Raw genomic sequence first — 15,347 nt, 5'->3', positions numbered from 1 at the left:
CTTTCCTCTGAGAATACATCCAACCAAATTGCCACTATTCTTATGTCTCAGAAAAATAAAACAACACAACTATGGTTGTCCTACAGAGTTCTGCTTTCTGGCCATAGCTGACCAGGGATAGATGATAACTGCTCTAAGCCAGGCTAGTCAGAGGCTCTTTCCTAGGAATTTAGAAGTGAGAAAAAATGTAATTCAGACTGAGTTGTTTGCTTAGACTTAAGTTATACAAATCTGACAGGTGGAAGTGAGGAGGAACTGCTTTGTGCATGGAAAAGTGATTGTGCAGTTAAAGCAGAAAAACAAGAGTGAGAGCAAAAGAGACAGAGAAAGGAAGGGTGTAGGGAGGGCAAGAGACATTGGCTAGTTTTATAGCTTTCTAGCTCTTAGTTTCACTTACCTAAGATAACAGCCAATTTTGAATTTTTTGGATTTTTATTAACTTCACATCAATGAACTTCACAACTTTGTATCAAGTTACATTTTTTCATAAAGTAAAGGTAAGTTCTCATATTTCTGCTTTATCTTGAAGTGCATGAGATAAGTCATGTGTCTAAATCTTATAGCTCTTATTCTAGATTTGGGAAATATGCTCCTGACCTTTATTTTCAAAAATGTCGCAAATGTTACATGACTTGATTTCCTAGGTAACAGCATGTGTAGATTTAGTTGTAAATTTTCTCTTTCCTTGACTGATTACTTCAGAGAGGGTAGTTCTAATATATATAAATTTGGGGATCAAAAATTTCCCTCTCATCCTCCATTAGCTCTTACTACCTGCCTCTTCACAGGATCTATATCAATTTTCAAGCAGGATTTGCTGTCCTCTAATTTCCCCACAGGCCCTTAGGAGCTTATTTCTAGCTTTATGACACTCCCAACTTATGCTACCTAATGAGTCATATAATGATTTAAAATGTTATATATAATGTAAAATTATAACATTAAACCATTCACTGAATACCAAGCACTTTGTCCTTATATGCATTATTTCATTTGTTCTACATAACAATCCTAGACAATAAATATGATTAACATTTTGTTTTGAAGTTTCATGAAGGTAAACAACAAAGTCAAAAGCTAATAAATTACTGAGGTCAAAAATTGAATCTATGTCTGTAACGCCAGACTCATACCCTGAGTCAATAAACCATCCCAGATAACCCAAAGCCATGTGTTTAGCTTATATCCTTATTAAATCCAGTCATATGGGGAGGCAGGAAGAAAATGAGGCTCCCTCTCCCTTTGGGGCCCCAGAGAATACATGGTAGAAATATACATTAGTAGATACAGAGAAATTTGACCTGCAGCATTTGTCATCACGTATTTATCTCCTTAGGGCAGGGAGAGCATCACATATCCCCTGTCTTACCCATTACATAATGTCTTACTGATGGCAGGCTCTTAATAAGAAATTGATTGATTAATAATTAAAATCATGGATGCAGCTTGTACTGCTATTGCCAGGGCAACTGCTCTAAATTGTAACCTTTTACTTTCTTATCATAGTTCACTGCAAAAATCATATAAATAATGTTTCCTTTAATCTTTTTATTTTTCAAAATTTTCTGTATATATCCAGAAAAGATACTTGAATGATCATCTAATAAAAAATATAGGTACATGTTAGAAAAGCTTGGGTTTAGAACTTTTTCTTGACTATCTAAGCTCACAGTGATTTCTCCTACTTCCAATTTCCTATAACACTCCTCTTATGATAACGCCACTGATAAACCTTCTGAGAACATCAAGGATTGATGGAATTCTTGTCCTTTATTATTGTTCAGATGAAGAAACTGAGGGTTAAAGAGATAAAGGGGCTCACCTAATGACCCATCCCATAGACATCTGGGGACTGCAGAACAAGTCCAATGATATATCTGCTGCATCTCACTTAATCATTTTGGTCTTTACTGCTTTAGTTATCTCTATTACCTATGCTTTTGGTTACAAACAAAATAAACTGATTTTGGATCATTTGAAGAGAACTGAATATCTTTGAAAACACCCCAAATTGCCCAGAATTAGTGGAATGTTGAAGAACCAGATCCAAAAAATTAGCCGGGGTTGAGAGAGATTGGGCACCTAGAAAAATTGCTGTAGTCCTGTCATCCTTCATGACCACAGTAGAGAGTAATAGAAATAGCTATGTCCATAAAGTCACTAGTGGCACTGCTGCCTCTAGGTAGGATGCAGATTTTAATACCACTGTTACTGTTCCTGGAATGTTTTTCAGACTGCTTCCTGCTAATTTGCATAAAATACTCTAAAGTAAAAGTTTCAGCAGCTAGTAGCCCAGGGTAAGGTTAGGTCAAAGGCTCGTAGCTAAGTGTCAAGGACCTAGAAGACAACAAATGTAATCCCTCTTCAGTTTTTATAGTAGAAGATAAAACTTTGCCTTTCTTTATTGAGATTTCCCCAAACAGAAGGCCTTCAGAGATTGAGCAGCTGCAAGTGAGAACTATCCACTAAACATTCTAAAATTGTTTAATTTACTGTCAAACTAAAAAGTGCACTGGACAAGTTAAGTAGTCAAGAAAGACTTTAAGACTACTGCACTAGGGAGAGAGCTTGAACTCAAAAAACAGGAGAGTTTTTAAGTGCTAGGATGAGCTAGTGGAAAAGTACTGGAGGAAGTTAAGGAGGAGGTTGATCATTCAGATTAGGCCGTGTTTGCTAATTTGCTCTTATAAAACTTTGGCTCCTGTCCTCTCACAAAGACTTGGAGATAGGGGCCCTGTCTTTCTTAATAATTACACTTCAAAGGATTAGCTCCTAGGTCCTTGAGAAAAAACACCACTGGGTGGTAAACTTCCAAGAGGATGGGAGAAGATTTTTATTTCAAAGGTGCAGAGAAGTAATTTAGGATTGAAAGTGTTCTAAAGTAAATGCGCTAAGGAAAGGTAGGGTAGGAGAGTACAGTCAGGAAGACAACTGTCTAAAGTTTAGTCGATATGAGGAGAATGCTAAGGCCTTCTTGGTCTTAGTATGTTCATGTTCTGGTTCTTTAACTAGATAGAAACCTATACAAGACTTCAGTTTATACTATTAAATCCTTCTATCCTAAAGGCCTATCACCATACCCTTAAAATATGACAGTGGTAAAAGATGACCAAGTATTTGAATAAACACAATGGAAAGTCATGAAACACCTTTCAGCTGTCTCCTTTTCCCATCAAAACCTTTTGGACAATATATTACTTGAAGATTTCTCAAACAACCTGAGGATAAAAATAGAGATGTTTCTGAAGGTATGAATACATAATTAGATTAAATGTACTTCAAACTGAAGGACAAATAGTTCTCAGGCTGAGTTTATTTTTGGTTGTCTAGAGATATTAATAAAGAAAACTTGAATTCTTGTCAGCAAGCTTCTTTAGAGAAATGGTAGCAACAAATATCTAATTATAGCTCCATTGGTTGTTGACTTTTTGCAAGTTTACTGAAAACATTTTTCAATATTTAAATTTGGATTCTGTTTCACAACTGGTACATTGAGAGAACACCAAAATATGTGTATTTCCTTTAAAATTGTAAAATAAGGAAATCATCGACTTGTAAGAACTAGTGCTGTTATGTGGGTTACAGTAAAATTTGCAAAGGATAGCTTGGCCTTCAGCAAAACTATCCTTCATTTCTGCAAAAACTACTCTAGGCTGACATTATCTTAAATCCCTACACTAAACCATTATAAGAACTCAAAACAACCAAGTACTAATGCTAAACTATAGCTACCTCCAACATATATATTTAGAAAACTAGTATCCCTGTTTCTAGAAATCCTTGCTTGTAACACACATTTTGTTCTCTTAGCATCTTATTACCTTTCAGAACAACAAATACAACCAATCCAGAAGGCAACTAAAATGAAAAATGCCAGGACAGAAGCAATGTAGTTACTTCAGATCAAAAAGGAAAGAATATATTTAAGTGATTTCTATGATGTTCTGAATTTATGCCAGGAAATAGGGTGAAGGGGTGAAGTAAACTTGACTGGGAAAGTGTGTTTGTGTGTGTGTGCGCACACACGTGCACACATGTAAAATTTTAGACAAAAATATAATTGTTGACTTTTTTTTTAGCAAGCCAAGTTCCTAAAACAATAATATTGATGTCTTAATCCATTCTCATTTGTAAATATAAAAATCTCTATCAAAAAATAGTCTCCTTACGCAATCTCTATAAAGGATAATATACCTTAAGTCCTGGCCAAGGCAATGCATCTCTGTCTTACAAAAGTATGGCAGCAGGGCACCTAGATAATCCTTTCAACTATGATTGAGCTTTGTAGAGGAAGAAGGCTTTGAAACTATGAGGGAATACTCTGAGGGTTTGTTGTTGTTGTTGTTTGTTTGTTTGTTTGTAAGGATGGCAGAAGATTGCTTGGAGAATGGTATTTGAGATGTGGAATTTATTTTTCTTTGACATTTACCCAAAACTGCTTGAAACATAATTAGAATAATGATAATGATGATTCTTTTTCTTGGTAACATGCTTTAACATTACTGTGTATTTTTTTTTTTTTTGCACGTTGTATATATTTGAATGTAACTGAAACACAGTGAAGTCTCCAAGAACAGGTTTCCTGTTTTACAAGCTAAAAATACTGATGTCATTGACTAGCAAACAGAAGAGCTCACCTAGAATTGTGGTTTTTTTTTTTTAGTTTACGGAGTTAACAGATATAAAGAAGTTATCACACTGCCTGGAATATGGAAATGCTCAAAAATTATCAGTATTATTAGCATCAGCAGTATGTCAATAAATACTTTACAATATCCCTTCTCTAAATCAAATTGTCAACCAGAAGTAACACAATTTGCAAGACTCTTGCCCTGGGAAAGCATTTTCTTATATTCTTTTCTTTTATGATCTCCTTTATTATACTACTTTAAAGGAGATTGCTCATTCCTCCTAAGACAACAGTACAATATATTAGGTATATGAATTGTTTGTCAGTAGTCCCTAAATAAACTAGGCTGATGTCTATGGTTAGCCAAATAAGAAAGTCACTGATTATTTTCTTCCCATCCAAACCTTTGTTCCTATTGTCCCACTGGGATCCTCTTTTTCCACAAGTATGCAGAACATCTGGGAGCCAGGGGTTCTATTGTTATTTAAGATGGCAATCTGCTGCAATTGTCTGCCTCATTCACAACCAATCCCACAGGAAATCTCAATCAAAATTGGATGACATGGATGCTAAGCAAAAGAGGAATCATTCGCTACAGTGAAACTCAAAGAGGAGAAAAAAATAGATGAACTTGACTGTCAAGCAAGTAATTTCTATTCTGCAAAACTAAGTGTTACACTGTGATCGACAGCTAATTTTGATAGACTCTGAACTGAAAAGATTACAAATTAAACTCCCATCAAGCCGAGAAGTTAAAACCTCAACTGGATTAGGCCTATTTGATTCTTCAGAAGCTGCAAAAATTCATGAAACTTCTGCCCCAATTCCTACCATCAAGGTGATTTTAGTGGTCCTATATTCATAAATTATTCTGTAAAGAAATATGTAATTAACACTCACTAAACACGCTATGCTAGCCTAGTTCCTTTGGGCAGGAATAAATCATTTTTAGTATTGTTTATATTATTCCACTATTTAATTACTATTATACTATCTTATTTATACATTTTTTGAATTTAGTTTTTTGTTTTGTTTTGTTTGCCCTAAGGATTATAACAACCAGGTTAAGGAATAGATCAGAGGTGGCTTAAAGGAGAATATAGTATAAAGCTTATATGGAATAGGCACTCAAAACACAAATGAATAAATTCAGAAATACTTGTATTGTTCTGAAAATGGTTAGTAAACTATCATTTTTATTGCCAGAGTTCAGCATGGGTCCTAAAAGATTTCTGTGACTAGAGAAAGGTCAGCTGGAGAGCTAGAAGTAGTGACTCACTTATTCTGTGATGCAGTTTCTGTTAAAATTAAACTGGTAAAGATGACCTCCTGATGTAGTTGTCAACTGTTTAAGAAATTAATAGGTGGGTTCTGGAGAGGATGATGAGCTCAGGCACTCATTTAGTTGTTCATTTATCACACATAAATAAGACCAGATTGTATGCTTTTATGACAAGTTACTCAACTCAAAGTAAAATAAACAGAAATGGGAATGTATTGGTGCATGCAACTAAAAAGTTCAAGAGCTGAACCTGTCTTTAGATGTTGTTAGATTCAAAGAGCATCAATGGATGTCTTTAGGATGTTATTTCTGTCTTTATCAGTTTTGTTTTTCTCTGTTTTTGCTACTTGGGCAGGTTTTCTTCATTTGGTAGCTTTTGAATTTGAAGGCACAGATTGTAAGAGTTTGAATGAACTTCAGAGAAGAGATAGTCTCCTGATGCCCCAGAACTGGATGAGATGTACATCTATAAAGTAACAGTAGAATATGAAAATTTTCTGATTGCCCTGATCTGGAACTGCAGTAGAGATGAGACTGGGTTGAGTAGGTATATAAAAAAAGTCTCATCCTAAATACAAGAGTTAAGAATAGGAGAGAAATGATTTCCTAAGGAAAACTGGAGTGGCATGGCCAGAATAATGAAAATAGATGATGATCAAGCTAATTAACAGATGTCTGCTACTTAATTTATGTGACTAGCTATTCAATTCAAATGTTAAAATATGTTGTTGTTTCTTGTTAAAAGATTAAATAATCTTAAAATATATTAGCTAAGAAAGTGAAATTTAAGAAGCTAGAGAAGAAATTATTTTAGCTTTGGACTTGGTGCTGTATTCTCAAGGAAATTATATGTAGATCATCCCCTTCGATTCCTTCCTTAGTGTCAAGTTCTTAAAATGGGCATTCTCCCTTGTGTCCCTTCTGAGAGGAGTGAGAAGATAGTACTGATTTATTTCTGGTTCATCTTTAAAGAACTAGTCTTCTGGGTGGTGGTCTCCTATTAGACTCTATTTTGGCTACACCCTGAATTTTGTCTCTTGTAGTCTGGATCTGGGGAGTCTTGGAACTCCTGGACCTCGTATTCTTGGTGTCCAATTGACAAAGAATTGAAGGTAGATACCCAGAAATTAACTGTATGCAAGCTAGCTTTATTGAAAGCGAAAGTATAGTTTTAGAAGAGAGAATAGGCTACTAAGAGTGGTCAACCTTGAAAACAAAGTAAGCTCACTCTCAAAAGGGAGAGGAAGCTGCCAAAAGTGGTTAGCCCCAAAGATTTCTGCCAAGTGAAAGTATACTCTCAGAGGAGAGAGTAGGCAGGCTCAAGGGAGAGCTTCTCTGACCATGGCGGGTTTGGGGATTTTATGCATTAATCGAACTAAGGGGTGTGAAGAGTCATAATTTTGTGTGGTCACTCTGGGCAAAGGTTTTTTCTTTTTTTTCCCCCCCTGGAATTAAGGAGACGTGCCTTTTCTTACTATGTTTGGGCTTTTCAAAACAGTCATGGCATCGGATGCATGATGGGTACAGCCTTAACTGCAATGCTAATTTATTATAATGATCATATAATGAAGCAAAGGTGAATTCTAGGTTACACCAGCTATGCTCCTTTGAATGCCTATGCTAGGGACTTTCCCTATCCCCTTTATTTTCCACTTTAGCAGAGAGTTTTAAAATACAAAACTGCTTCACTATGTCAAAGCTATTGTTCAGGGCTGCATTTCATTTTAGTGGCTCTGAGGAGGGGTCTTAATGTAACTCCTACCTCAATTTAACATGATTTAGCAAATGCTCTCAATAGTAAATATGGCATTCATGCCTTGCTTATCTGAGCTTCCATCTTCATTTACTTTTAGCCTAAGCATTTCTTACTTTACTTTTTAAATGATATTTAAAATAATTATCCCCAGAAATTTTTAGTTGTTTTCACAGACCTAGAGTCTACCTGTGTATCTAATTCATCATATTGCTAGAAACTGATACTGGAAAGAAGATTTTTAACTTTATTTTGTTGCCCATGAAACCCATGTATGTTTTTTTTGAGCAGATGATTTTAGAAAAAATATCTTTGGCTATTGTAGAAAGAACGAATTATACTGGTTGGAGATTGAAGGCAGAGAGATAATTTAGAAAACCAATTCAATTGTATAAGTAAATCAATTGAAAAGTATAAACTAAAATGGTTAGCTGAATAAAGAATAGAGAACAAATACTAGAAAAATCAAAGACTTTCAAGTACAGAGATACAGGTGCATTGGCCTCAAGAAATTGAACATTTTATCTTGAATCCATATTACTGAAGAATACAAGACAGTAGTTAGTCTATATTAAATTTAGCTACAGGACACATTGTAATTAAGTTATAAGTTGAACTAAACCATGACAAGTATGAACTGTTTTGACGATCTTTTCTCACTACAATGACATCGATTGTTTGGTTCAATTACAGAATCTTAACCAGGTGTTGTACAGACCATGAAGGCCTTAATCTCACAGTGGCAAAACTGTGGAATGACTGGATGCCAGTATAATTACTCACTGCTGCCACCCAAGTGAGAAACTATGTAACTCGTCTAGTAAACACCGAAAGGTATTTTTAAAAAGTGATATTTCTGGTGACATTTTAAGATGGTCCCAAAACTGAAGTGCACCAGATATAAGAAATGAAATTTTACCTTACAACTACATCTATCAAAATGGAAAATAAGTAAATAAAAAGTTCATAATGAAGCCTCAGTTCCAAAATTACATTTCTTAGAAAAGTCTTCCTAATGGCTCCAAGACTTATTAATCTAGTCATCTTTAATTCTCTCATGAATTTATTTCTGCACCACTAACATTTTCTTCTAATATATATCATTTTCTAATGCCAACATTAAAAAAAATGATCTCTGTAGAAAGACAGAGTTGAATAATGGAATAAAAAAGGTGGACTTTGGAGACATTTACGCAGTAACATATTTGCTGGATTTAAATCCAGCTTCATCACTTCTTACCTGAGAGACTTTCCACAAATGTCTTATTTTCCTCTAGGCTTAGCTGCAAATATGTTAAGGAAAACTATGCTTACTTTGGAGGACTGTTTCAATTTTGAGATGACATAAATTGATAAGCACAGCAGCCAACATGTATTAAGAACTTATCAATTCATGTTCATCCTTTCCATTCAACATAGTACTGGGAATCCTAAGCAGAGCAATTGGGCAAGAAAAAGAAATAGAAGGCATCCAAATCAGACAGGAAGAAGTAAAATTATCTCTGTTCACAGATTACATAATCATATAAGAAAATATTAAAGATTGTAGAAAAAAACTTGTTATAACTAATAAATGAATTCAATAAAGCTGCAGGATATAAATCAACAAGAAAAATTAGCTGTATTTCTATTCATTAACAAGGAACCATCACAAAAGAAAACTAAGAAACAATTCCATTTACAATAGCATCAAAAGAATAAAACCCTTAGGAATAAACTTAACTAAGGAGATGAAAGTCTTGTTCACTGGAAACTACAAAACCTCTACGAAAGAAGTTAAAGAAGACACATAAAAATAACCTGTGTCCATTAACTGCAAGACTGAATATAGTTAAAATGTCCAAATCACTCTAAATAATCTATATATTCAATGAAATCACTAGTGTAATCCCAACAACATTTTTTTTACAGAAAGAGATAAAATAATTCTAAAATTCATATAGAAACACAAAGGACCCCAAATAGCTAAAATAATTAAGAAAACAAAGAACAAAGCTGGAAGCATTTCAAAATATATAAATCCTTACTTCAAAATATATTACAAAGCTACAGTCATTAAAATAGTATGGTACTGGCATAAAAACAGAATTACAGATCAATGGAACAGAATAATGAGTCCAGAAACAAACCCATGCATATATGGTCAATGAATCTTTGAAAAGAGTACCAAGAATATTCACTGTGGGAAGGACAGCCTTTTCATAAATGTTGGGAAAACTGGATATCTAAATACAAAATAATAGAATTGTACAATTATCATAACCACACATAAAAAAAAAAAACCTGAAAATGCATTGAAGACTTAAATGTAAGATCTAAAACTTTAAAACTCCTAGAGAAAACTTAGAGGAAAACTTCCTGGCATTGTTCTTGGCAATGAATTTTTGGGGTATGACACTAAAAGCACACATAACAAAAGCAAAAACAGACAAGGGGATTACATTAAACAGTTTATTCACAGCAAAACAAACAAAACAAAAACAATTAACAAAGTGAAAAGGCGACCTATGGAATGGGAGAAAAAAGTTTTCAATCACATATCTGATACGGGGCTAATATTAAACATATATAAGAAACTTCTTCAAGTCAAATAAATAATAAATAACCTAATTTTAAATATCTGGGCTAGATATTTAAATAGACATTTCTCAAAGATAACATATGGGAATCTCAATTAATCACTAATTAGATTTGATAATCATTAATCATCAGGGAGATGCAAATCAAAATCACAAGATATCACCTCACACCTGTGAGGGTGGCTTTTATAAAAAAGACAACAGAAAACAAGTATTGACAAGGATGTGGAAGAAATGGAACTCTTGTACACTATCAGTGAGAATGTAAATTGGTAGCTATTATAGAGTTTCCTGAAAACATTAAAAATAGAAATCCTACATGATCCAGCAATGCCACTTCTGGTTCTTTATCCAAAGTAATTGAAATCAGGATTTTGAAGAGATATTAGCACTCTTACGTTCATTGCAGCATTTATTATTCATAATAGCCAAGAGGTGAAAACAACCTAAATGTCCACTGAGAAATAAACAGATGAAGAAAATGTGATATATACTACAAGGGATTATTATTTAGCTTTAAAAATAATGAAATTTTGCCATATTTGACCACATGGATAGATTTTGAGAACATTATGCTAAATGAAATAAGCTAGTAGCAGGACAAATACCACATGATTCCACTTACATGAGCTATCTAAAATATTCAAATACATAGAAGCAGAGAACAGAATGGTAGTTGTAAGAGATGGGTTGCAGAGAATGGAGAGTTGCTGTTCAAGGGATATAAAGTTTCAATTTTGCAAGATGATTACATTCTAGAGATCGACTGTACAACATTGTGTTTGCAGGTAAAAATACTGCACTGTACACTTAAAAATGTGTTAAGATGGTGGATATCATGTTGAGAGTTCCTACCACCATATATGTATATAAACATATCAAATAATAACTTTCATTATGTATTGGAAGGTATCTGAATATTGTGTGTATGCATGCACATGTATGTGTATGTAATTTTATTGCCCCACTTAACGTATTAAGAGTCTTGTAGGATGGCACTATCTCTTAAAATACAGTGATGCAATCACACAACTCCCTTGAATAACAATTTTTCTTCTTTGATCTGAGGGAATTAACTAATTGTATCTAAGGTCTAATCAAGTTCAAAGCTCATTTTTATAATGCTCCCTCTGAATCCAGTTGGCATGTAAAATAGCGCTAGACATAAACAAATGTCTGAATAAAAACATGTTGACTATTAGTTAAAATTCAAAAATATAAATTTAAATTGTGTTTAAAATTTTAACTTTAACTTTATTATTTGAAGTTTCTCTTGTTTGTAGTATAGCTTTTAGAAGTTTTGCCTACAATTTTTCATGACATCTTTCAATTCAAGTATGTGTGCATCTGTGTGTGTGTGTGTGTGTGTGTGTATGTATGAGAAAGAGAGAGAGAAAAAATAGAAAAAATAGTGCTGTTGATAAAGAAAACATCTAATTTTAAAAAGTCTGTCACATTGCTATGACAATCTGAATGTTCAAATTAAAATATATAGAATGGAGAGTGATTTTCTTCCATTTTTATTAATCTTAAAGGGTTGTTGGAGCTTGTGAGCCAACAGATGAGGGAGGAGAGAAGGGAGAGAGAGTAAGAGAAAGACGAAGGGAGGAAGAAAAGCTCAGTGGGGCAGTGGTTAAATGTGTATAATGTGGATGTAGTATAGAATAACTCATACTGAAGATATCTTGGAGAATATATAGACTGAAGTACTTTAAATAGATACAGAAAATGAATCAAAAAACGTTACCTTTTGTGCTTCTCTGTGAGGAAATTGGAAGGTAAATTTCTGTTGAGCAGAGAGAGAATTTTTTCCCAAAGCCGTGGACAAGAAGTTATTGAATTCCTGTATTTCACACTATGCTAGATATTGTGGACTGTACAGTAAGGTAAAAGTCCTTCATCTCAAGCAGCTTAAATTTAAGATGAAAGAGGGAACTAAAGAAAAATGGAGAAGGAAATGAAGAAGAGAAAAAAGAATGAGTGAATGAAAGAAAGGAGGGAGTAAAGAGCATATTATGTGACATGCAATGTGCTAAGGTATTTGAGTTCCCTTGCAATCTTATAACACTCTCATTAAATTATATAGGAAAACAAACAATTATGGGATAAACTTTGTTACATATTATTATGCAGTCTAAGTTTTATATATGTTGATTCACCATACAGAACAAAGTGCTAAACTAACTGCTGTTGATTTGACTTGAACTATCCACTAGTGATTTAAATTAGCAAGGGGTTCCTAGAGAAGACATATCTTGAGGCAAATGGTGCAATAGAAAGTTGCCTTTTACCTAACTTTTTGACTGCTTTATCAGTAATATACACAAGTTATATTTTACTTACAGATTTTTATAACAAATAAAACTTGGCATGTTGGCTTAATAAGACTCCTGACCCTAATATCTCTCTAAGCAAAAGTTGGATATTTTTTTCATAATCTTAATTTGACAAACTATTCTCCCAAACTCGTACATAAGTAATGTGTAGAAAAAATAAAAGACAATTAGATATGATTGCTTGTCTTCTTACTATATGGCCTCATGGACATTTCAATGACCGTTACCTGTTATGAGTAAAATTATCACAAGTATATTATTCTCTCCTATATTCTGATTAGCTGGTGAGAATATAAAAAAAAAATAATTTTAGAGAAGAGGGTTATCAATAGAAAACTGGTTTTTGGCAATGCAAAGTAAAGTTAGTATTGAGAATATGTAATGTTCCCCAGGTTTCCTAAACACTTCTCTATGCTTATGTAGCTGATTTAATGAATGTTTTATCCACTTCTAATTTCTATCGTAAAATGACTCCCTCTGTCATAAAAAGTGATTACTTCACCTATCACTTCTAACCTGCCATATATTTTAAATCAGCAAATTCAAGGAATATAAGTAAATATAAGTAAATTCAAGAAATATAAGTAAATTTATAACTGGAAATTGTCTGATGTCATTTTTCACTTTAATAAGAAAACAATTATGAAGGATAGATATATTTCTATTGTTTTACTTATATAGAAAAAGTTAAATGAAAGGCCCATTTACTACATACAGATATACATGCATGAATATATACTCTTATATGTAGAGAAAAATTATAAAAAATTTATCCTAAAAAAAAAAATGATGTTAGGTATCAAGTTGACCCTTCTCTTTATAATCTCTCTCATTCGAACTTTTATGACTTAGTAGTTATCTTTATTTGTTTGTTAGACTGAGTAGCCATGATAAGTTCTCAATAGGTACCACGTATTTTACTGTTCTTCTTTGTCTCTATTCAAGCCCATTAACTGTTAAATTCCTAATCTAGCTATTCTTTGGCATAAGGTAAAATGTGAGCCAAATAGTCCATCAGCAGTTTAAAACATAAACCTGATATCCTTTGGTGCTTACAACGAAATGGTAACTTTTCATTCTGCCTAGAATGATCTGATTCATACCTACCTTACCAAACCCATCTTCTAATATTCTCCTATTCTGCCCTATTGCCTCAGTGGGCTTCCTTCTGTGTTTTAAATGTACCAATTCCTTCTTCTCCTTGGGGCTTATATATTTATTGCTTTTTTTTGTCCAGAATGTCTTTCCTTCAGCCCTTTCCATGGCTAAATTCTCCTCAAAATATAAGTTTCACATCCTTTTCAATGGCGTCTTTGATTGTGCATACAGAGTGGCTTCCCAGTTTCTTCCAGCTCACCACTTTGTTTATTACATTCATGGTACTTATCATAATGTGTAATCATCATATTTGTTTACTGATTTATATTCTGGCCTATATTTTTAGAGGGATTTCCCATTAATAGCATTTGAAAAGGTGAAGAGAAAGAGCAGACTTGTAAGAACAGTTAATAAATCTCTCAAGTAAAAAAGATACACAGCACACTCTATCTATTTATAACCCAAAGTATATGAAGCATCGGGAACCAAGCCATATCCTACTTTAATTTTAAGATACCAAAAAGAATAGTAAAAATCTAGGAAGTTAATGGGGCAAAGGGAAGGAAAGGAGTATTCCAAGCAGGAGATGCATTACAAGGCCTTTTCTAAAGACAAAATACAAGACAGATGTGGTGAATATGAAAAACCAAGGAAATTTATCTGGTATGAAAAATGAAGTGGATGAAAAGAGTAATGCAATATAATGTTGGAGAAATAAGCTGAGAGAAATGAGGGCCATGGTGTTACCTGTGAGCTTCAAATAATAGATGTTAAAATAACTTCAGATAAGACAAAGAATGATTGAAGTGTAAGATGTTCATTTTAGAAGCTGTAAAGAGAGGTGCAAAGAACGTTGGTCCCATCAAAAGCCACAGGCCAGTGTGTTTTACTCTATTGGAAAAAAGCTCAGTGATTTTGAACAAGTCACTTCAGGACTGCAGACATATTTATAAAGAATGAGCAATTGAGAAGGTGATCCCAGATTTTTTTTCTGCTTTAAAATTCTGAACATAAATGAATCAGTCTAGCACTTGTCCACTATGACTTCCTGAAAAAACTGTTTCACATAAGTGGTGACAGCTATTTTGTCTAATCTTAACCATTCTTGAAGATCATCACTTCTTTTATCTCATTAATGTTTACCAACTAGTTACTTCTCCCTTTCTCCATAGAATAGCGTTTTCCTATTCATGACTGGTGTTAAAACAGAGAAAATTTATACATCTACTATGTAACCTCATACTTATTTTTTGCTCCCTTTTATCAAAATTTGAACCTAACTTCTAAACTCACACACACAGTTGTCTGATATCTCTGTCCTAACGTACATATAACCTTTATACTTCTCTCTCAAAAATATAAATGCATGTTTCCTAAAGTGGAGAGAAACTGATGAACAAAAGAGAACAAGAATCCTGATTGAGGTCATATCAACCATTTCAACAAATCAACAAAGGAATTAAAGGGAATGAACTTAGTTCCTTCCTAATAGCATTTCAGTTTGTTTCCATATTGCCCTTTCTTTTCTATTATGCAGTTAATGCAATCTAATTCGGTAATGTCTTTTGAATGATTAAGCCATTTATGATTGAACCTGATGAAGGAAATGAGAAAAGTCTCTTAAACATCTGAATAGAATTAATTCCTATAACTGTTGTAAGTCACAATC

The sequence above is a fragment of the Pteropus alecto genome, unplaced genomic scaffold (genome assembly GCF_000325575.1).
Source record: "Pteropus alecto unplaced genomic scaffold, ASM32557v1 scaffold131, whole genome shotgun sequence".
Classification (NCBI taxonomy): Eukaryota; Metazoa; Chordata; class Mammalia; order Chiroptera; family Pteropodidae; genus Pteropus; species Pteropus alecto.
Note: the sequence above shows the minus strand (reverse complement) of the source record.